The sequence below is a fragment of the Sminthopsis crassicaudata genome, chromosome 3, assembly GCF_048593235.1.
Source record: "Sminthopsis crassicaudata isolate SCR6 chromosome 3, ASM4859323v1, whole genome shotgun sequence".
Lineage (NCBI taxonomy): Eukaryota > Metazoa > Chordata > Mammalia > Dasyuromorphia > Dasyuridae > Sminthopsis > Sminthopsis crassicaudata.
In genome coordinates this window covers 495,340,123-495,364,804 of record NC_133619.1, presented here as the reverse complement: position 1 = coordinate 495,364,804, position 24,682 = coordinate 495,340,123, and the positions used below count along the sequence as shown (strand labels likewise).

The following is a 24,682-nucleotide window of genomic DNA, read 5'->3' as shown; positions in this document are numbered from 1 at the left end:
ACCTTTTACAAACATTCCTGTGTGTGTGTTTTTTCTTGGTTTAAAAAACAAAAATTATAGGTGAAATTGAATCATATCCATAGAGCTTTGCGCCCTTAATGAAACAAGCAAACATAAATCAGCTGTAGCTGAATGGAAGGTCAGCTCACAGGTCTTGCAAATAAAGGAACCAGCAGAGTTTCATAATATAACCCAAGCAACAAGAAACTTTTCCAGGTAAAAATTGGTCATTTCATTTTATAGTGGTTGTAATGTCTGTAAATAAAGAGATCACTATGAGGATACTTATATATTCCAACATCAGCTGCAGATTATGAAGTAGAGAAATTTTAAGAAGTTAAAAGTACATTATAATTTGGTGACTTCAATGCAAGGGTAAAAATAAGGAGGAGAGAGAGGGAGAATTTTAATTTAATTAATTAAAATTGATTTATTATTAATTTCTAAATACAACTGGATTTCTGGGTTTTGTTTTCTTATCTATTCTTTCAAAAAATTGTTGAAAATTAAGCCAAAAAACATGATTTGAGAACAATAAATGAAACTATTCAAAGGTATCATGACTATATATTTTCTTCAAGGACACAAAAAGACCCAACACGATGAACACCATGTATTACAAAAAATGAAACTTGTCTGACAATTCTGACAATAGCAAAATAAGTAATAAGTTTTCTGTGTTTTCAAACTAACTACTAATGCATGGAATAAATGGGCTTTTCTGGAATTAGTTCCCCTTGAATGAAGGTTGAATGACAATTTGTCACATATATTACAGAAGAATTCCTGTTCACATAGTAGGTGGATCATGATACCTTAGATCTGAAGCAAAGGTCAAAATTAATATGGAATCGGAATGCTAAAAAGACACTAAATATGATTTATAACAGTTTAAAACCTGTCTATTACACAAGTTGCTCTCTCCAAAAATGTGAAATGAGCAAAAATAAAGACATCTTTGATTATTTGTGTTTCTTAAGAGAAGTTTTAACTATTGCCACAACAAAAAAGGATAGAGTCTAGAGTCTCTTCAATCTACAGATACTTGATATTCTCCTTAAAAAGTAGAAAGACAGAGTTAGATATACATGCACTGAAGACATCAAATTGCCAGTTATAGTCATAGCAGTATTTTCTTGTGGTTGCAAACAAGGAGAAACAGTAATTAGCTATTAATTGATGAATAGCTAAAAATATCTATCTGTGGCACATGAATGTTTTTAAAAATGATTATGTCGTTGAAGGGAGGACAAGGGATAATGTAAAAAAAAATTACCTATGTATATGTACTGTCAAAAAAATGTTATAATTATAAAAATAAAAAAAATTGGAAAAGAAAAATAAATAAATCTTGAAAAAAAATATGTCGTAAGTAACAAGGAACAAGAAAAATTCCAACTCAGATTTTTTTTGGGGGTAAGGCAATTGGGGTTAAGTGACTTGCCCAGGGTCACACATCTAGGAAGTGTTAAGTGTCTGAGGCCAAATTTGAACTCAGATCCTCCTGACTTCCAAGGCTGGTACTCTATTCACTGCGCCACCTAGCTGCCTTACACAGAAAGACTTTTATGAACTAATGCAGAGTATGCAAAAAGGGAAAAATAATATGCACAATGACAATGGAAAGAACTGCCACCTCCCCCAAATGCTTTGTAATTATAATGCCTACCTATGTTTTATTCTTCCTTCTATTTTCTGTGTAAGTAGAGAATCAAGGGGAGATAAAAGAATATTTTATATACTGCTTTTATGATCGATATGGTTGAACTAGGTTTTCTACCTTCCATTTAATATATATTGTTACAAGGTAAAGCTTTCTGGGAAGAGCTTTTGTGGACATCTGGATAAATCATCAGGCTTGAGGTAAGTAGACCTGAATTTCAATTTGACTTTTAACATTTTGTAGCTGTGTGGCTCTGGTTAAGTCACAATTCTGCTTCAGTTTCCTCATATATAAATAAAGTGAGGACACAATACCTAGACCTTGCAGGATTATTCTAAGAATCAAATGGGAATAATTGTAAAGAGTTTAGCAAAGTGCATGGCACATAGTTAGCACTAAATAAATTTAAGTTGCTGCTGTTGCCATTGTCTTTTAAAGGAAAATAAGATATAACAGCAATACCAAAGAAATGAATGTAGTTATTACAGTTCTAATAATCATAATCAATAACTATAAGCACCTTAAACAATCCCCTCAAATTTTTTGAAAGAATAGATAAGAAAACAAAACCCAGAAATCCAGTTGTATTTAGAAAACACATCTAAAATAAATACACATATAACACCAAAGAGGTTTGTCTATATATCAAGAAAAGATTCTGCTTTTAAACTATCAGATTTTTAGGAACAATCGTGGCTCATTTAAAACTGCCTATTTTTCAGCATTTAGCACATGCTAAATGTTCTATATACCATAGAGACTTAGTAAGTGTATATTTTATACTAGACTAGGAAGTGTCATAAGTTTCTTTTCTAAACCTTCCAATTTGTTCCTGTGGCAGTATACAACAGATGCTTAATAAGTATCTTAAGTATTAAGATACTTTTAAATATCTTAAGAGGTTTATGAGGGTAGATATGGTATCTCATCTAAACTTTCCACCTCCCTCACTATCAAGTACCATGCGCTCCAGTGCTAGGTAATAAAACTTGTCCCCCTTTTTATTTGCTGGGGCTGGGGGGAAGGGGGAAAGAGGGGAGCCAGAACATACCATACTATTACAAAAATAGCAAATCACATGTTAAAACTAAAAAGCCAAACACTAGCAAATTAAGGCCCCTGCCAACTCCCACCTTGGTCCTTTTAACACTTGTAGCTTCAACACTTAATTTGGAATCAGAAGCTCTGAATTCAAGCACTAACTTGTGATTAACTAACTCCCTGTGGGGAGTTAGTAGCTGTGAAGCCTTAGGCAAATATAAGCCATAATTTATGAGAAAAATAAGGCTTGAATTATCTGTTTCACAGTTAAGCTCATTTCTTATTCTCTTAAAAAAAAAAAAAACCCAAACTTTCTGAAGTTACACAAATATCAAAAATACTTTAATGAAGGCATGAAAAAAAAAGGTAGGCTTTAACAATGTTTTCATTAACAGTCATCATCTTTATAGTAACAAATAGACTAAAATGTGCAAAGAATATAAGATCCCAGTGCTTTGTTTAGATTATAAAAGCATTCTGAGTTGGTAGAGCAAAACTCTGGGTCAGAGATAATCCAATGCAAAGTTCAAATAGGAGAAATACGTGTGTGGGAGGAAGGGGGGAGAGATCGATCCCCTAACTTCTTATTTTTGAACAATAAACTTTCATCTACTTTGTTTATATTGATCTGATTATGAGTCATTTTAGAAGGCTCAGTGATGATGTTTTTGGGAATTAATGAAAATCACACAATGTCATTCACAAATAAGAAAATACAGACAAGCCTATGGAATTAGGAATTCCCCTTTCCTCCCATTTAAACTATGCACTGGACCATCTCTGTGACAGAGGCAAACACCTTCGAAAAGCGTAGGCCATGTGAGCATGCACAAACACAACATAAGAGAAGGAAGATAGAATCTTCATTGTCAGAAGCTCAAACTGACTCAAACTGAACAGAAGACCATGGGCAAAATCATTTAATCTTTCAGTGGTAGTAGTGGGAGTTTTTATAGTTAAGAGATTTCCTACACTGATCCCTTCTCCTTTTCTCTCTCCCAAACTTTTCCACATCCTTTTCTGTCACCACATTAATACAGGTTGCTAAACAACCTTAAAACTTGGACAATCACAAAAGTTTCAAGTCTCTTTAACTCCATTCTATTCTATCTTCAAATCATATGCAAACTGCTACATATAATCTTTCAAAAAACACAACTCTAGATTGAGAATCTAGATTTAAAAGCTGGACTGGATCTCCAATATCTAATCTAATCTTATTTTAGAGATGATAAAATAGGCCCAGAGAGGTTAAGTGATTTGCCTAGTATCACACTCCCAGTAAGCAGCAATCCAATCTAAGTTCTCCAACTACAAATGTTTTTTCAATTGTACCAAACTAATCTTGTATTATCCACTACAATAAAAGAGAGTGGGGAGGAGGGAGAATCAAAACAATTATACATTCTTGCTTTATATAAATTTGCATTAAACAAATTTGACTTCCATAAATCATTATGAAAGAAATATACATTAAAAAAAAATTAGAAGAAATATTTTCTCAAAGTAGACACTGTGTGATAAACTCTGTAGAAGGCAGGCAGTATAAATAGTAATGGGAAGCGGAAAAGTATCTCTTAAATTTAAGTTCTCTTGTGTCTGCAGGCAGTGATACAGTGCTTCTCTCCCAGTGTTTAATTAGTGATTCCTCATATTTTCACCATGACAGATGGCAAATATGCTCTTGGGGAAAAAGTGAGCCATTATTTAAGTGTAAATGAAAATTACTAGAAAATATGAAGGACAACAAAAATTGTCATTGACAATAAAACTTAAGTCTTGTGGTGTCATCTGTGAACACCATGAAGGCAGTCTAGCATGAAATTAATGTCTTTGTTGAAAAAAAGAGAAAGTAGAGATGGAGAAACTATTAACTCTGTGGATAGAAGAGCAGACTCAGAATGTTTCTTGGAGCTTGAAGACAAATAATTTCAAACCCAAGTTAGATGCCTCTCTGAAGATTTAAAGACAAAGTACCTGAAAGAAACACAGGTACTTACAAGTAAGCAGTGGCTAGTTTGTACAATTTAGAAACTCTGCAAGATTTCAAGATAGGCAAATACCAAGTGTCAGAAGGGACTAGTAGGGCATATACTGAAGCAACAAAAAATTTCCCAGTGTTCCTGAAAAAAAATAACAAATGAAAGTCTGAATGTAAATGAAAATGGCCTTATTGTATCAAAGAATGCCATTTCAAAAGCCTATTTTGGTGGAGGAAAAACCTATTCAGGGGTAAAAAGCTTAAAAAAAAAAAAGGAAGGAATGCATCCAGGACTTACCAATTAAAATGTTTCTAGTGAATCACTCAGAAAATTCCAGGGCATGGAAAGAAATCAGCAAGACATCACTACCTGTACATATTTTCACTAACCTTAAGGCAAGGATAAGATAACCCTTATCAGCTTCCAACTAAGATTTGAGCTTCATTCCAGAGAAGTTTGGTAATGGTGATAGCATTCCTTTCAAGATCTTATCTATTTTGAATACTGCTCTAGGTCATGTTCCCCCATCAAGAAAATTTTGCAGAAAATGTAAAAGTGGTCTAATTTAACACTAACCATTTACTATAATTTATAGATCACAGGGAGTAATTGGGCAGCCTATAAGGACTTGACATTGTGAGACTTCTGGAATTCTATATTATTTACTACACAAGCCACATGGGAAGATGCAACAGAAGCATGTATAGAAATATGATTGTCTTAGCCATCAAAATAAAGAATGAAATGCAAAGATGAAGTAATTTGAAAATGTTAACAAGACTGCAAAATAAGTACAAGCACTGAAGCTAGAAGTGGATGACTCATTTCTGCTTTATCCAGAAATCCTGAGGGTCTTCCTTCCTAGATTTATTTATTTAGGAACTAGAAGAGGAGATTCTTTGCCTCAATTGCATGTATGACCTTTCTCCTCTTTCTTTTTCATTTCTTGCATTAATGACTAGATTTCAAATGAGATCAACTATCTCTAAACATAGGTTTTTTTTTTTATCATTATACCTTAAATGAGATCAAAGTAATTATATAAAAGATAAGAGTAATTAAAATAAGATTACACATTTTTTTTTTTTTTTTGGTGTGGGCATCTAGGTGGCACAGTGGATAGAGTGCTAGGCCTGAAGTTAGGACTTATATTTTTAAATCTTGTCTACTTTTTATCTGTAAAATGAGCTAGAGAAGGAAATGAAAAACCACACTAGTATCCCTACCAAGAATACCCTAAATGGGGTAACACAGAGTTGGATGTGACTAAACAAACATTTTATGCATATTAGTGCATTTTATGCCTTAGATATTATTTCATGTATGTCTTTGTTATATGTATGCTAAAAGAATTGAGTGGGTAGGGACAAATTCGAATTACATAAAAACCTCTATGTAGAGTTTTTGCAGATGGGTCCATTTAATAAAACAAGAACTGTCTGCATGCACTGATTACAGCTATACAAAGGTAATATTAAACAGAGTTAAATGATTGGCTAACACAATCAAAATATTAGTGCTAACTTATTATTTAAGCACATAAATAAATCTGGGAGGGGAAGACCTTCAGGGTTTCTGGCCAAAACATAAATAACTGCTATTTACATTTAGTGAGTCAAATGGAGACTCAAACAATGATCAATTGAGCTTGGCCTGGGACCTATGTTAGGCCAGTCAGTGAGAATGATAGTGGTTTTGGTTTAAGGCATGGTCCTTAAGAAATCTAGCCAGTAACCGCAAGATCAGCCATCCAAAAGAAAAAAAAGTTTTAAAGAACACCTCTGGGTAAAGGTATCATATTCTATGTGGACCAAAGGAGGGAGGGAAAGGGAAGGAAGACGAAAGTAAAGAATTAGATTTTTTTTCTCCTGACTAGATGAAAAAGATCATTCTTTGCCTCAATTGTTACCTAGCCTTAATCACTTAAGGGGTTTGGTCTCAGTCAAACTGAGACCTGTTGAAGATCTTAGCATCCAGGGCTATTTCTAGTCGTCCTGATTTATAACTGGCCACTGGGCGCAGATGTCTCTGGAGGGGAAAGTGACGCAGGTAACCTTGCCCAGTTTCCCTCACTTAAATCCAATTCACTTTCATGTCATGGCATCATCACCCTGATATTATGATTCTCTTTGAGAAGGAAAGAGAAACAACTACTGCTATAAGTACAAGGTCTTCATTTATTTGACTAAACAGAAATGTGAGTTCAACAATCATGTACAGACATTTTATTTTTTAAAGATTGGATTAGTCAGTCAACAAGCAATTTATTAAATGTCTTATTATTTGCCAGGCACTGTATTTCGTTAAGGATACAAAGGCAAAAAGCCAAATCAAAACACCAGTCCCTGCTCTCTAGAACTTTACAAATCTAAAGGGAGCAATGGCACACAAACAACTATTTTTAAACAAAATAAATTCAGGTAAAGGGGTATGCTGGAGCATACTTTACCTAGCTGTAAGCCTACTTTTATGCCTTTATATCACAGAAAAAAATAAAACAGTCAGCAAAATAAAAAATCAAGCCCTGATTTCTATCTATATTTAAGAAAGTGATGGAGAAAATGTTAATAACAGATTAAATTTAAAAGTATACTCCCCACCACACCCTTCCCAGAGTCAGTAATTGAAAATATTCTCAAAGGTAAAAAATTATTAAGAAAAAGGCCTTTTTTGCTTAGACTTGATCCAGGGTTCTTTCTACTGATGGGACTAGATTCCACAAGCACACCATCATTTCTGACTTGGGCTAACTTGCCTTGCCTTTAGTAGCTTTCTGTGAAGTAATGTAGTTCAGAATGTTGGATATGGAGTCGGAGACCCTACTTCAAAATGCAGTTCTTCCACTCTCTCTACTTGGATGATCATGGGCTGAAATCATTTAACTATAAAATGAAGTGGTTAGATCAGATGATCTCAAAGGTCTTATCCACTTGTTTAAAAAAAACAAAAAACAAAAAAAACCCTAACTTTATTTTCACTCCCTAACTTTGATCCTATTTATTCCTGCTCTACAACAAAGGCAGTAGAATCTTACAACACAGTTATAAATTAATAAATGCTTGCTGATGAACTGATCTTCTAACTGTCCATCTGTGGCCATACTTCAATTCCTGGTCAAATTCTGGAATACACAAAAGGGATGATTTGTAAGCATTTAGGGGGAAAAAAAAAAGTGATCATTAAAAATCATGAACTCACCAGAAACAATTTATATATAAGACTAACTTCATCAACATTTGAGATTTTGGCAAAGTTGTTTCATGGTATATCTGTGGATAAAATGAAGTAACAGGGATGTTCTTCTCCTGGTCAACATTTTAATAAATTGCTTGAAGACAAAGATAGAACACTGGTTGAATATGCAGATGCCACAAAGTTTGGAATGGAACAGCTAAAGTTAGATAGTATCAAAATCCTGGCTTGGTCATAGTTACATTAAGAATATTATGATGGAATACTACTCTGTTGTAAAAAATGATGGAGCAGATTAATTTTAGAAAAATATGGAAAGACATAAAACAATAAAGATGAAATGTGCAGATCCAAGAGAATGATGTATATAAATAAAAGCACTGTCTTTAGAATGTGAATGACTAAACCATTATTCTGAGTATTATGATACTGATCTCAACTACAAATAATTTATGTAGACACTATGTTCTCCACCTCTAAGGAACTGAAGAATAGAAGGCTGGTAAAGTAGGTTTTCTAGACATACCCTCATACCCACTAACACACCCATACACCCACCTGTGGATTTCCTAGTATGGAATGGGAAAGGGAAACAGTTCAGAACTTAAAATATAACAAAATAAAATTAAAAATAATAATAATAATAATAATAATATTTCATGTTAAATCTTGCAGCAACCCAGTTAATACTCCAAATACTATTGTTGGTCAGTAAATGGCTGAAACAGAATTCAAATCACCATATACAAAATGGCCTCCAAAAATTTTGTCCCCAAAAGCTCTCAGTAAAGTTTCTGAACATATACTCCTAATATATGCATATTTATCTATAAAATGCAAACATCTTCTTCCATACTCTCCTGTGACTAGATCCTGAAAGATTTGTTTTTAAGAGTTAAGATCAGATTTCATTGCAAATTCGTGCTTTCTTATTGTATGTCCTTATCTTGTGTGACAATTCTTCATAAGCCATTTTTTTCAATTATCCTTTCCAGTCCAAAGACTATTCTCCTAAGAGGATAAAAGATTAGTAAAACAAGAACTAAGCTACTCTAAGTCATTAGCCCCTTTTTGACTCTTCTCTTTTCCCTCCAAAAACAACAAAGTAAAAAATAAAATACCCCCCCCAACATTTTTCTTAGTTTTCCTTGCCTGCACCAATTCATTCTAAACTATTCACAAAATAAAGATACTATGTGTATATCAGTGTGCTTTATGATTTAATCTTCTCAACTCATGTCTCAAATATCTCTTCAGAAAGCTCATTAAGACACATGTATATGCTTTTGCTTTTATTTCAATTTCTTTTCACTCCTTGCTTTAGAACTACATATTTCAATTTAAACCAAACATCTCTAAATATACTTTTTAATATAGTAGGAGCAAACTATTCATACATAAAAGGTATATATGCATATGTGTACACACACGCATATACACACATACACACAGAAATTCTACAAAGACAGAAGCAAAGTCTTTACTATTAACAAGTTATTTAAAAATTAACATGATGCTGAAACCATAATAGGTACCACCTATAAAAACTCAACTACACACTTAAAAAACAACCCACCAAGTAGGTTCTGAATACCTGTTACAAGGTATAAAAGTGCCAAAATAATGCATATGAACAACTGATTGATAACAATAAAAATGTAAATTTGCTTGCTGGAAGTCAACAAAATGACATGTTGGAGGGGCTGAAAACAGGTATATTAATACTGGTAAGAGTTGTGAATTGGTCCAGCTATTCTATAAAGCAACTTGCTATTAATTATGCCCCCCCCAATTTAGTTAAGCTATGCTTACATTCTTCCCCCCCTTTTTGGTAAATAATTTTTATTTTTTACAATTACATGTAAAGATAATTTTCAACATTCATTTTTTATGATTTTGAGTTTCATATTTTTCTCTTTCCTCACCAAGTCAGCAAACAATCTGATATAGATTATACACATGTGTAATCATGTTAAATATATTTTCACATAAGTCATGCTGTGAAAGAAGAAACAAAGAAGAAAACACACACACACAAAAAAACTCCCAAATAAAATAAACAGTGAAAATAGTATTCTTTGATCTGCATCCAGACTCCATAGTTCTTTCTCTAGATATGTTTAGCATTTCCTATCAGGAATCTTTTGGAATTGTTTTGGATTGCTGAGAAGAGCTAAGTCTATCATAGCACAAAGTTTTCTTGTTTTTTTGTGCTTATCCTTTGAACCAAATACAATATTAGACCTAAACTTCAAAGGAATCAAAGAGAAAAAGGATTCATATGTATTTATAAATGGCTTCTTGTAGTAGCCCCAAATTGGAAAATAAAGGAGCAAGGAATGGCTAAACAAATTTTGACATATGTTTTGATAAGAAGCCATCATTCCCTATGAGAATTTTAAAAATTAAATGAGGAAAAAAAAACTTAGGTAGGTTGGATACAGATTGCAAAGGGATTTGCTTCTATATGAATGAATTTATGTATCAAAAGAAAATCAGGTTTGCTGTGTTAAGACTTGTTATCTGTCTTCAATCAAAGAGTATCTTCCCATTTTCACACATCAAAACAATGTGTGTATGATCTCTCTATTCATGCCCATCAGGCTATAATGCAAATGTGCAATGCCCACTGGGAAATTGATGCTTACAGCACAGTATCTAACCCAATGGTTACCATATTCAGCAACAGGATGTTGGGGGAGTGGTAATGACTTTTTTCTTTTTCTTTTCATTTTTTAAAAACATTATTGCTGCTGTTATACATAATGTTTTGGTTATGCTCATTTCACTTTTCACTATTTCTCTCTTTTTAAATTATTACACTTTTTATTTACAAAAACATGCATGGATAATTTTTCAACAGTGACCCTTGCAAAACTTTCTGTTCCAAATTTTCCCCTCCTTCCCTATAACGTGCTGTTGTCTCCAGAAACTGCCGATCGCTCTCTGGTCTAAAGGAGACTTCTTCCTCCAGAGAGCCACCTCAACTCTGACCTAGAACAGAGACTACCTCTGGAATGCCGCCCTTTTTTATCCTCCCAGAGAATGGGCGGGGATAATGCAAGGGCTTCTGGGAAAAATTACTTCAACCAATGAACTTGCTCCTCCTGAATTCACAAGTAAAACTCCCAGTAAAGGCCGGAACTAGAGAATTGTTAAGTACCGACTTAGCACTTAGTAAAAACCTAACACTTCCCCTCTCTCCCTCCTCTAGATGGCAGGCCATCCAATAAATGTTAAAATATATGTTAAATCCAATATATGTATATATATCCATACATTGTCATGCTGCACAAAAAAAATCGGATCTAGGAAAAAAACAAAACAAACAAACAAAAAAAAAACCTGAGAAGGAAAACAAAACTGCAAGCAAACAACAACAGAAAGTGAAAATGTTATGTTGTGGTCCACACTCAATTCCCACAGCTCTCTGGGTGTAGATGGCTATCTTCTTTCCTGAACAATTGGAACTGGTCCGAATCAATTTATTGTTGAAGAGAGCATCTTTGTCTATCAGAATTGATCATCATATAGTCTTGTTGTTGCCACACACAATGGCTCATTTCACTTAACATCAATTTAAGTCTCTTCAGGCCTTTCTGAAATCATCCTGCTGGTCCTTTCTTACAGAACAATAATATTCCATAACATTCATATACCACAATTTATTCAGCCATTCCCCAAATGATGGGCATCCACTCAGTTTCCAGTTTCTAGCCACAAACATTTTTGCACATGTGGGTCCCTTTCTCTCCTTTATAATCTCTTTGGGAGGAGACACTGCAGGATCAAAGGGTATGAACAATTTGACAACTTTTTGAGCATAGTTCCAAATTGCTCTCCAGGACCTTTGGATACATTCACAGTTCAAAGTTCAAAACTTTCTTTGGTCAAATATGGGCTGACAAGCATGCACCAGAGCAGTTTTTATGGAGTTGGAGCTTTTGTAGCCATAACAGACTAGAATTATCAGCTATTCCACCCTAGGTAGTGAGTACATATGCTGCTAATAGCTTAGCAGCATCACAATAATGTATGTATGTATGTATGTATGTATGTATGTATGTATGTATGTATGTATTCCAGGGGAAATAGAGAATCGATGGAGTTTTACACTGAGTGGGAGACTGACACATTTAGACTTATGTTTTAGAATATTATTTTTATTAAGAATAGAGAAGGCAAAATTTGAGGTTGGAAAACGAAATAGGAGACTTTCATATCATTTTAGGTAAGAGATGATGAAGGCTTAGAGTAGTAGCTATGTGAATGAAGAGGTTTGTACATGAAATATATTTTTGCAGCTATAAGTGACAGCAGCAGTTGTTTCATGTACCTTGGAAGCACTCACCTTATATCTCTGCCCCGAGACTTCCTGACAACTCAATTCCATCTTCTGCAGGTGTACTTTCCCACTCTTGGTCTCTCCAAAGATATATTGTATCTTCTCTTTGAGATTATCTTCCAACCTTGTATGAACATGGTTGTTTGTAGTTGGCTCATTCATTAGAATGCGAACTTTTAAAGCGCAGAGACCATGACAGGGTTTTGGTTTTCTTTAGACTCAATGCTTATTATAGTGCCTAGCAAATACTAAAATACATTTATATAGTAAATTTGTTTTTCCTAGCCAATTGATTGGATAAGTCAAGTGAGAGAGTATTTTGATGAGGACTCTAAAGTTTCAAATCTAGGGTGAATATGGAAGGACAGTCACATATCCTGGACATTAAAAAAAAAAAAAAGTTGATCTCAGGATACCACCACATACCTCTCAGATTGATTAAGATGACAGGAAAAATAATGCTAAATGATGGAGGGATGTGGAAAAAATTGGGGCAATACTACACTGTTGGTGTAGTTGTATACTGATGCAACCATTCTGGAGAGCTATTTGGAACTATGTCCAAAGAGATTTCAAACTATGCATACCCTTTGATTCAGAAGTGTCTCTACTATGTCTATATCCCAAAAAGATCTTAAAAAGGGAAAAGGACCCACATGTGCAAAAATGTTTGTGGCAGCCCTTTTTTGTAATGGTAAGAAACTGGAAATGGAGTGGATGCCCCTTAGTTGGAGAATGGCTAAACAAGTTATGATATGTGAATGTTATAGAATATTGTTATATAAGAAATTATCAGGAGGATGATTTTAGAGAGGCCTGAAGAGACTTACATGAACTGATGCTAAGTGAAGTGAGTAGAACCAAGAGAACATTGTACACAGTGACAACAAAATTATGAAATGATCAGTTCTGCTGGACTTGGCTCTTCAACAATGAGGTGATTCAGGCCAGTTCCAATAAACTTGTGATAGAGGAAAGCCATCTGCACCCAGAAAAATGTTATGGGGACTGAATGTGGATCACAACATAGTATTTTCACTTCTTTTTCCTTTTTGATCTGATTTTTCATGTGTAGCATGATAAAATGTGGAATTATATTTAGAAGAACTGCACAGGTCTACCTGATATCCTTCACTCTTCCCACATGGTCATTCATGAAACAAAGTTATATGAACAAAACAATTAGAAGTCAAATGAATAATAAAAAAAAAGAAAAATGACATTTAATTAGTTATGAAACTTGAAAAAAGACTCCCTAATATGAGAAGTATTTTGGTAGAATTAAGTTTACATATATCACATACCATATACAATAAACTCCAAAAAGATATAATGTATGAGCTAAATAAATACTTTTAAATTACAGTAAAAAAAAAAAAAATCAAAGAAAATAATTTACATAGCTATGTCTTTGTGAACATAAAATAGAAACTTTATTTCCACCATTAGTCATGTTGCAAAAGAAGAAAAACAACAAAAAAAGTAAAAAACTAGTATGCTTCAATATGCATTCAGAAGTCATGGTTCTTTCTTTGGATGTGGATAGCATTTTCCATCATCAGTCTTTTAGAACTGCCCTAAATCACTGTTACTGATGAGAAGAGCCAAGTCTATCAAGTTGATGATCTGCAAAATGTTGCTGTTACTATGGGGGAAAGCTAGATGGCCCTGGATAGAGGAATGGTCCTGGAATCAGGAGGATCTGAGTTCAAAAACTACAATACACACAATACTCACTAGCTATGTGACCCTGGGCAAATCACTTAACCCTATTTGCCTTCCCCCTCCCCCCCAAATGCTTCTTGTGTACAATGGCCTCCTGTTTACTTCACTAAGTATCAATTGATATGTCTTTCCAGGTTTTTCTGAAATCTGCCCACTCATCATTTCTTATAGACGTATTATATAATATTCCATTACATTTATACACCACAATTTGTTCAGCTATTTCCCAGCTGATAGGTTCCCTTGATTTCCAATTTGCTACCACAAAGAAAGCTGCTATAAACATTTTTGTATGTTTTCAATTTTTTATAATCTCTTTGGGATACAGACTTAATAGTGGTATTGTGGGATCAAAGCATATAGATTTATAAAACAGACATATAGTGGATAGAACACCAGCCCTGAAGAAAGGCTGAGTTCAAATCTGACCTCAGACACTTAACACTTCCTAGCTGTGTGACCCTGGGCAAGTCACTTAACCCCAATTGCTTCAGCAAAACAACACAAAACAAAAACAGACATAAAATTAAAGTTTGTACATGAACAAAATTAATGCTGATAGAACTAAGAGAACCAGCTTCATAGGGAAAAATATTTTTTGTGGTGATAATAAAGCTGAATAACAAAAACGATTATTAGATAAGTTTGGTCTAAGATCATGAACAGTCAGTTTTCAAAAGTGGAAATGAAGGATCTCAATCATACAAAGGAATGTACCAAATCACTTAAAAAAACAAACCAACCTCAACAAGTACAAACTAATTTTATATAGTATCCACTGGAAAGAGCAAAAATGATAAAAGACCAATACTTGGTGTTATCTCAGGAGATCAGAGAGCGGAAAGATCCCATAAAAAATTTAACAGCATTTTTTAATAATAGCAAAGAACTATGAGGAGGGTTTAGTGTTCATGTACTGGAGAATGTCTGAATTTGTCATTGTTTAAGAAATGTATTGAAATATTTCCCCATAAGGATAAATATTAAGAATTCAGAGAAATTCAGAAGATTTACATGAACTTATGAAGAAAAAATACATAGGACTAAAGAGCAATTTACAAAGTAAAGGAAAAAAGTATTGAAAAATGTCAGTACTTTAATCAATACAATGCTCAATACCAGTTGAAAAGACTTGATCAAGAAGTGTTGTGCCTGGTAAAGAAATGCTGGGAAATAGATGTGAAGGCATATATTTTTTGGTATGACCAAATGTGCAAATTTGTTTTGCTTGATTGTTTTTCTTTGTTATAAGGGAGGGTTTTTTGTTTTTGTTTTTGTTTTTTGTTTGGGAAGGCTTTAGCAGGATGAAGAAGAAAGAATAACTGGGAAGTGACAGTGAGATTTAAAAAATATTAATAAATCAAAAAAAGAAACCAAAGATGGCTAGAAATTATACTCTGATTAAATACTCAGGCTCTATAAATACTTAGTAAAAGTTGAGGCACCCAAAGTTCTCCATTTTAAGATTAAAACTCATAAGAAAAAAACTCTCATAGTAGAGAGATACTATGATAGCAATGGGGAAGAAAAAAGCAATCCACAGCACAGATATGCTACTTTTTCCCTCAACTGTCCTGTGGACTAGCTTTTTTTCACCCCCATTACTATCACAGTACTTCCCTATTAAAAGAGAAGAGTATCTTACTGAAAACTGTCTGACGTATGGTTTTTAAGTGGCATTTCAAAGAGCTAGCAATATTCTTATTTAATATATCTGGCATTAAATAACATATCAAATTATAAAAAGTGTACAGTCAAAAATGTACACAATGACAAGATATGAACAGGAAAAAAAAGCACAACTTTTAACAAGTCAAAATAGATGTTAGAGGGTATCTTATCTAATTCAATTGTCAATATTGCAACCAAATGTTTTTGTATTGTTACTGCATATTTAAAGTACTGAGATTCTACAAAACTAAAAAGGGCAACTCTCTCTTGTGGAGAAAGTCATTGGATAGTAGCACCAACCTGTGAAAAAAAAAAAAAAATAGAAGTAATTCTTAACTTTAGGTTGTTCAGTCATTTTTCAATCACTCCTGTTTGTATCTTGGCAGAGATAATGGAGCAGGTTGCCATTTCTTTCTCCAGCTCATTTTACAGGTGAGAGGAAATTTTGGATTGTTCAGAGAAGAATAAATGAATTAGAAATCATTTTTTTTCAGATGAGGCTAACTGGAAGCCCTATAGGGACAAATGTTTACTAGGAAGTATATTTGAAGATGTTCTATTATGCCCAGACTGAATTCTAAATGGAGAACATGGAGTAGGACTTATTCAACGTAGAACTGACTTTAAAAAAAAAAAAAAAAAATTTATTTTCAGTTTTGAATCCACCCTCTCCATTCCATTCTTCTTCACCCCAACTTCTCTTTTTTCTAAAAACTGGCTTCCAGTATCATCACTTAATTGAAACTGCTCTATCCAGTTACCAAGAATGTCTTGTTATTTCTAATGGCTTCTTCTCAATTCTTATCCTTGAACTTCCAAAAGCATATTATTGACCATCTTCTTATCTCTAGAAAAGCTTCTAGCTCTAGGTTTTCAAAGCACTGTCTGTCCCCTTTTGATACTCTTCCTGTTTGCTCCTTCTTGGTCTTCAACATATGGGTCACAAATGCCCAATGTGGATATACATATCCCAAAGCTCTATTTTCTCAACATTTCATATTTGATGACCGCTTTGGCTCCATTGATTCAATTATTCTCTCTAAGGTAAATGATTTCCAGATTTACCAATTGAGTCCTAATCTTTCTTCCAAACCCATCCAGTCCCAAATCACCAACAATGGTCATTTTGTGCAAGATGTTTAATAAAGGCACCTCAAAATTCAACATTCCTTGGCAGAACTCATCTTGTCCCAGCCCTCCTCCCTAACTCCTGTAGTCCTATTGTAGATAACACCATCCTTCCAAATCACTCAGATTCCTGACCTAAATTTACTTTGTGTATTGTTTCAGTTTTTGAATCTGTTTCCCCTCTGCCTAGCACAAAGTGCCTGATATATGGAAGGCTTTTTGTCAGTTGATCATTGGTTCTTCATTCTCATTCATCCCACTTTTTCAATTGTCAAATCTTGTTTCTTTCTTTATAGCATTTCTCCAATATTGTCCTCTTCTCTCTAATCATCTAACTTCAAGTACTAATCACCTGGAAGCTGAACTATTTATTTAGTTTCTGAACTTTGAATCTCCAGTTACCAAAGTGATTTTTCTTAAATATAGAGATTGACCATGTCACCTCTCCTACTCAATAAATTCTAATGGCTCCATATTACTTCTGGGATTAACTTCTGTCATTTAAAGCTCTTTACAATCTAGCTCCTTCCCATGGAAGGCATTCCCATTCCCATCTCAGTGCCTTGGTACTCATTTAGGCTCCTAGGTACCAGAGTGGATAGATAGTCTGCTACACTTGGAGTGAAGACTTGAGTTCAAACTCTTGCTTCAAACACTTTGATAACTGCCTGACCCGGGCAAATCACAATCTTTGCCCTTAGTTTTCTCATCTGTAAAATGGGATTGTTAATAGTATCTATCCCACAGGATTGTTGTAAGGACCAAATGAGATAATTAAAGTATGTGAAAGTACTTTATGAACATCAAAGCATTTTGCAAAAAGCTACTTACTATTATTATCAGTTTCTCACAGGCCTCCATATCCAGAATGCTCTCTCTTTCCTCATCTCCACTTTTGGAATTTGGCTTCCCTCAAAACTTACAAGTACCATCTTCTACATGAAGTCTTTCCAGATGCCCCACAACTACTATTTCCTTTCATCCCAAAACTATCTTGGTAATTTTGTATGTTTAGAGACGCACATCTCTTTATGTTAGAATGTAAACCCTATAAAGGCAAAGACATTTAGTTTTTGTCTTTATGTCCCTTGGTTATTGGTTGACTGTAATAGAAAATCACTGGGGTGAGAGAAGGTAATGAATTGGCACTTAATTGGTTGTATAGGATTTGGCAGCAAAAATAAACTAGCTAAATATAGACCATATATATGACAGTCCAATCTTAATCACATATAAGGAAGTAATCTCCCACCCCATCCCCTGTTTAAAAATACAGAAATGAACGCAGCCTTTTGTTAAGTGTAAAATATTACTAATAATTTCCAACAAGAAAGATCTACTGGTAATTCTAATGCTTTTTTTTTTTAATGTGGTAATTTCTTTCTTGCTTGCTTTTTAAAAATCTTGTCAATATTTTAATAATAAGTTTCTTTTTCCATTCCCTTTTCCCCAGTGTATCCATCAGTTGTTTGTAACAGATACAGGCAAACTTGTCAAAACTCATGCATGAGTGAATTGAATGCCTGGCCCTTGACAAAACCAAAACCAAAAAAAGTAAGGATACATGGGAAATAAAACGTGATATATTGGTCAGACAATTCTCTGTAATGAAACACTCACTGTGAGAGACTTTTCAACCAAGTTAAGAAAAGAGGCAAGAATTTTTCACAGAAACAAAGACCAAATGATCTGGTATGTTCTATAAACAACGAATAAAGCTTAAACTTATCCTGCCCCAGGAAAAAAGGTTCTTTTGGAGAAATAACTAAAAAACAAGACACAAAAACTTATGAATGATGAGGTCATCTAATTTATATTTAAATTTCATTTACTATTGGCACGCAATTCAATCTCTGAAGACATTTAAAAAATTATGTATTTTACTCTCTCTCTCTCTCTCTCTCTCTCACTCACACTTATCTTATTGTCTCACTTGACTTTTGGAAGGAGTTTTTCTGCAAAGTTTTTCTGAGTTAAGGGCTTTCAGAATAAGCCACATAAATGATTCCATAATATTACTTCTGTATCATAAACAACAAATATGAAGAATCAGAAACACTAAATACATAACTCCTATAAATATATAGGAGAATATAACAGCAGAACTACAAGAACAATTTACACAGTAACAAAACAGCAAAAAAACAAAAACAAAAAGCCACAGTGGCTACAAGTAGTGTAAAGATTACCGAATTATAAATCAAAGACCTATTTCAAATCTCTAGTACTTATTATCTTTGTGGTCAAGATAACTGGATCAATCATATCATTAAAATGGAAGGTTTGGACTAGAATGACCTCTATGGTCCTTTCCATCTTAAATCCGGGATTCAAAGATATAAGATTCAAAGTGAAGTATGTCTCATGCCTAAGGGAGAAAGGTAGGGTATAAGGTTATTAATGAATGTAGATTTTGAGGGGCATGATTTGCAATAAGTGTTATAAAGGAGGGTTTTATTGAGAGAGGGATTAAATAGGAAGTTATAGGAAGTAAAAACAAGCATCAATCAAAAGCAAAATAATTAGTCCTCATCTGGAAAGAGCATTTCTTTACACTTAATACAAGAAAGCCTTCTAATCAATGTTCCTGATAGGCAACCACTCAATTTAATATTTCTTATCAGTCAAGTCTTGCTTGAGCACAACCAGTTTTATGACTATTTCATAAAAACTATACCATTTTCTCACAGCTTTGAGAAACTATGAAAAGACCTTAAAGTTTCCAAATCACAAGTTTCAATTATAATCACAGAATCTGAATGGGAAAGAATCTTAGGACTACAAATCTGACCCCCTCTCCCACTGTCTCCCAAAGATCTTTAACAAGAATTTCTCCTAAAAAGGAAATCTGTGACAACTCCTTATCCAGTCTTTAAGTGAACATTTCTAAAGAGAGACACTCCAATATATCTCCAAGAGCAGCACATTTCACTTGTGTAATTCTGTTAGAAAGTTTCTTAATGTTGTGTCAAAATCTGGCTTCAACTAAGGATTAGGATCACAGGTTTAGTAGAAAGTACACTTAAAAAAAAAAAAAAGTACACTAGAGATCATCTAATCCAATCCCCTATTTTATAAAGAACTGAAATGCAGAAAGGTTCACTGTTATGTCCAAGGTCACACAAATATTATTAAGGAGGCTGACCTAGCAACTGAACCTTTTTTTTCAAGCATCTGCCAAAAGCTCCTATCTCATTAACCACAGAGAACTAAACAATCCAATATTAACTGATATAAAAGTCAAGACTTCTGGGACACCTTGCATTTAGAGTTAAAGTTGAGATCACAATCAAGCTATGTTGTTGTATGACATTGGGCAACTCAGTCAACTTATCTGGGCTTAAATTTCATCTGCAAAATGAGGAGGGGGTGTATTGAATTAACTTTCTAAGAGCCTTTTCAGTTTTAATACACTAAGTGATGGAAAATGACTAAATGACAAAAGAAATGTTAAAATATGGTTTAGAATTTTCAAAATTTCCCAGTTTTTCTTTCAAAATATCAAAATATATGTTTTAAGGGGAAAAAAACAGTGCTAAATAACAAGAATGTTTATACATTCTAGTCTTGACTCTACTTGCTTGTTTACTGTTCAGTAATGCCTGACTTTTTGTGACCACATTTAAAGTTTTTCTTGACAGAGATAATGGAGAGGTTTGCTATTCCCTTCTCCAGCTCATTTTACAGATAAGGAAACTGAGGCAAACAGGATTCAGTAATTTACCCGGAGGCACACAGCTACTCAGTGTCTGAAATCAGATTTGAAGTCAGGAAGATGAGTTCCAACTTGACTCAAGTTGGAACACACTAAGCATTGTGCAACCTAGCTGACCAGGCTTGATAAAGATACTGGTATACCTTTAGCTTTTTAAGTTAAGCATTCAATTCCCAAAAACTTAGGTAACAAAATAAAGTCAAAATGGACCACTACCATGTTTGGCATCAGACTACCTAAAATGGGCAGATAGTGGTAATGTAGTACTTTTACTTAATAATATAAATGTAGCTCCAGGCTAGTAGATAACAAAAGGCATCACACAACACTATTCAGTCTGGTAAAAAAGGATTTGGGTTACAGTTTAGCAGAGGGCAACCTTTTCCATTGCTATATATCTACCTTTAATTATATTTCACTGCCTTTCTCTCTCCAACTCCATTGCTACAACCTTGGGGATTTGAAACAACAAAGGTTGTGGCACCTCACCTATCCTACAAGAACCTACAATAGTAGTGGGAGAACACGGGTACCACCTTTAGCCTCTTGGCACCTCGATAACTGAAGGCAGATGAACTGCCTAAGCTGGCTTTGCCTGATTTGAACAACCTCTGTTCCCTTGAACTTCAAGCACCTATTTCACAGGGTAGACAAGATTAAATGAGGCACTATTTGTAAAGTGCTTTACACAGTGTTAGGCACAAAGTAGGCTCTTAAGAAATACTTGCAAAACTTTTTGTGGTAACAAAGAATTGGGGAAGGGGGAGTACATGTGCATGAACTGGGGAAATGACTAAACAAATTATGATACATATATGTATTAGAATATTTGTGATAGAGAAATGACATATTTACCTCTTAAACCCAAATCCAAGGCAACACTTGGAAGGACATATTAATGAATTCCTTTTCAGTTCTTAACAATCAAAGCATCTGTCCTGCGTTTACCAATCATGTAACAACTCCTTTGGACTTTATAATAAACATTTTTCAGTTTTATATTTTATAAGTAGATAAATTCACAAAGTCCTTGTCACAACAAATATTTCTTGAAAGACTAATTTTCAAATTAAATTTGCATGTCTAGCTTTCTAAATCTAAAGAAGTACAACTTTCGGTTTTTAAGCCTTGCATTCTTCCCCATCTCCCTGGGAGATCACCACTCTGTCACTGGAGATTGCTAAATGCAGCTCTCTACTGCTCTATAAAAGCTACCCTCATCCATGAAAAACATCTTTTTGCAACTGAGATGTGTGAAAAATATGACAGGAATGAAGACGCAAAGAGCTGCAAGAGTAAAAATACTTTACCTTAGAAGAAAAAAAAGTACTTCTCTGCTCCGTTTCAACTCTAAGGGGACTTCAGGATGGTGACCCTTAATTGCTTCCTTATGTGAGGATTACAAGCACCTTTAATAAACAAGAACTTTGCACAGGAAAACACCTTTCTTCTCTCCAACACTCTAGGAAAAGTGCGTTTAAGTTTTCAAGAAACTAACAAGACTTGTTTCCTGTGTAAACTGTAGCTAGAGGAATCGGTTCAATGACTCATGCAGCTGGGTGGCTTGAGTTTGGTACTAGCGAACACCTTAATGACACACGGAGGAACTAGGAGAGGTGAAACAATTCTTCCTCAATTAACAGCCACAGACCACTAAAGGGGCAGAGAACCGTGGTCATTTGTTTTAGTTTGCGCACAATCAAGGAAATAAAAAACTACCCAAATCCTTAACATTTCTACCATGAGGGACCTCCTACACGGTCAGTCTTCGTTCTCCAGTTCTAGCTCTCCCTGCCGCCCACTTTCTCAGGTGAGAGGGAGCTGACCCGGCACTAACGAAAACGGGCGCCCGTGACCGTTCGGCAGGAGGGTTTTGTTTTTAACAAGTGCCACCCTGGTTTCTCTGTTCTCTCCACCGAAAGGAAGAGGAAAAAGGGAGGGAGCTCCCCCGTCCATGTCCTCTCGTTCCAGGTGAGACATCGGACGCCTGCTCTCCAATGCCAGAATGCTCTGGTTGTATGGGGGAAACCAAGAGGATGCTCCCCCCACTACCAAAAAAAAATAGGACTGAAAGGTCTCGTGACTTCACCTCGACGCGTGATTAGATGTCACGGGTGGGGATGGGTGGGAATCCTAGCGACGGCCGGGCTAGCCCCGCAGACCGGAGGAGGCTGGGGCGGGGTGCTCTCCCGTCCCTCGAGGGGTGCTCACTCCGCCTCCCACGCCGCTCGGCCGCCGCACCCTCCCTTTTCTGACCGGCCTCCCCGTTACCTGTGGAGAACCGTGGCGACGGCGGTGCAGGGGCCCGGCGGCCTGGTCCTCCTCCTCCTCCTCCTCCTCTTCCTCCTCCTCCTCCCCCGCCCGACGGAGGGCGGCGGCGGCGGCGGCGGCGGCGACAGCCCAGGGGGAGGGGGCGGAGGCGCACGGTTGGCTCGCTCTCCCTCTCTCCTCCCCCGGGCGGCGGCCGGCGGGGACCCTATCTCGGGCCGCCGGCGGCTAGGCCGGTGGAGAGCCTGCGGCTCGGGCATGGCGGCGGCGGCCGAGCTGTCTCGGAGGTGGGCGGAAAGGCGGAGAGCGAGCCACCCCCTCACGACGGCGGCGGCGGGGGGCGGTGGAGAGAGGGGAGCGGCGGCGGCGCGCTCGCGCGGGCGGCCGTTGGGGGGCGGTTGGCGGTTAGGGAAGCGTGGAGGAGGCTAGCGTTCTCCCGGCGGGGTGGGGAGGGGGAAGGGGGGGTAATGAGGGGAAAGGGTTGGGGGAGGTTGGGGGGAGGGGGGAAGCGGTCGCGGCGCGTGCGGGGCCCGGGCGCCGCCGCCGCTGTCGCTGCTCCGCTCCCTCCAGCCTGTTTGGGGGGCACTTTGTTTGTGTCCCACAATGCCTTGCGCAGGCGACTGGGCCGGGGAAGAGTGGTAGAGGTGGAGGGAATGGGAGGAGCCCGCCGGAGGGCGGGACGCGAGGGAGCGCGCAGGCGTACGCCCGGGTCCGCTCGCGCTCCTGGGCGGATAGCCAGTCAACCGTCGGCTGGAGTGTGGAGCTGCTCTCCGGCTCTCTGCCAGCACCAGGTTCGGGAGCCCTGCATTGGACTTCCTGGCTCTGGCCGGGGGCAGCGTTAGCACGACCTTGTGCAGGATGGTTAAGTGCTCCGGGCCTCCGCGTTCTCACTCGCAGGACAGGGCAAACACGTGAACTTAACTCGCGCGTAATCGCGTGGGAAGCGCACCTACTCCGGCGTTACGCAAAGGAGCGCTCCTAGGCTGTGGGCCCCCCGGGGTGCACCTGCGCGCGTACACGCATCCTCCAGCCGACCCGCAGCCCGAGGGCTCCTGGAGATGTCCCGAGGAGGGATTCCCGCGGCCCAACGCCGGCTCCACTCTCCCTTAGAAAGGAAGTCTTCACACGGGGAGATCTCTTACCGTCCTCGTAGCTGCCGAGTGAGCGGTCTCCCCGGGGGTTCCGATGGGCCGAAAGACCCTACCCCGCCCGAGCCAGGCGGACCGCGCCAGTCCCGGAGTCAAGGGGCCTGTGTTCTAATCGGACGCGACCTCCTGCTCGCACTACCCGTGAGACCTCGGGCAAGTCACTTAACCCTGATTGACCCGCAAAAACAAAACACCTACTCCCTCAGTCACGTGTCAGTGCTCTGCGTCACGGGGTTTGCTTCGGAGTACTCCGAGAGGCGAAGTTTCCCCTAGCCTGCTGCCTGGGCTTTCTAGAGACGGCTTCTGTTCTGGCTTCCCGGGTTCTCGAAAACGTCCTCCGAAACTAACAGAAGAGAAAAGATACCTTTATTGTTGTTTGCACTCTTCCTGACCCGAAGTCACTGGCGGTCAACTGTCATTCCCTACATGTACAAAAACAAACAAAAAAACTACTGCAAGTCACTGAGTGTTAGGACTCCCATCCTTTTTTCTTGCTTGCCTTCTCCCTCCCTCCCTTCCTTCCTTCCTTCCTTCTTTCCTTCCTTCCTTCCTTCCTTCCTTCCTTCCTTCCTTCCTTCCTTCCTTCCTTCCTTCCTTCCTTCCTTCCTTCCTTCCTTCCTTCTTTCCTTTCTTCCCTCTTTCCTTTCTTCCCTCTTTCCTTTCTTCCCTCCTTCCTTCCTTCCCTCCTTCCTTCCTTCCCTCTTTCCTTCCTTCCTTCCTTCCTTCCTTCCTTCCTTCCTTCCTTCCTTCCTTCCTTCCTTCCTTCCTTCCTTCCTTCCTTCCTTCCTTCCTTCCTTCCTTCCT

At 37.1% G+C, this 24,682-nt stretch overlaps 1 protein-coding gene across 5 annotated transcripts in view; it reads right to left on the bottom strand.

Moving 5' to 3' along the window:
• Positions 1 to 23,983, bottom strand: part of ZBTB44 (zinc finger and BTB domain containing 44) — a 54,865-nt gene extending 30,882 nt beyond the window's left edge. For 2 of the 5 annotated variants that reach the window (XM_074303792.1, XM_074303793.1), the window contains exon 1: positions 23,873 to 23,983. The gene's annotated coding sequence lies outside the window, so the exon portion shown is untranslated. Of the gene's footprint in view, positions 1 to 22,733; positions 23,291 to 23,872 lie in introns of those variants that run through there. The other 3 variants (XM_074303788.1, XM_074303789.1, XM_074303790.1) reach the window with 2 other exon arrangements.
• Positions 23,984 to 24,682: the final 699 nt, after the last annotated feature.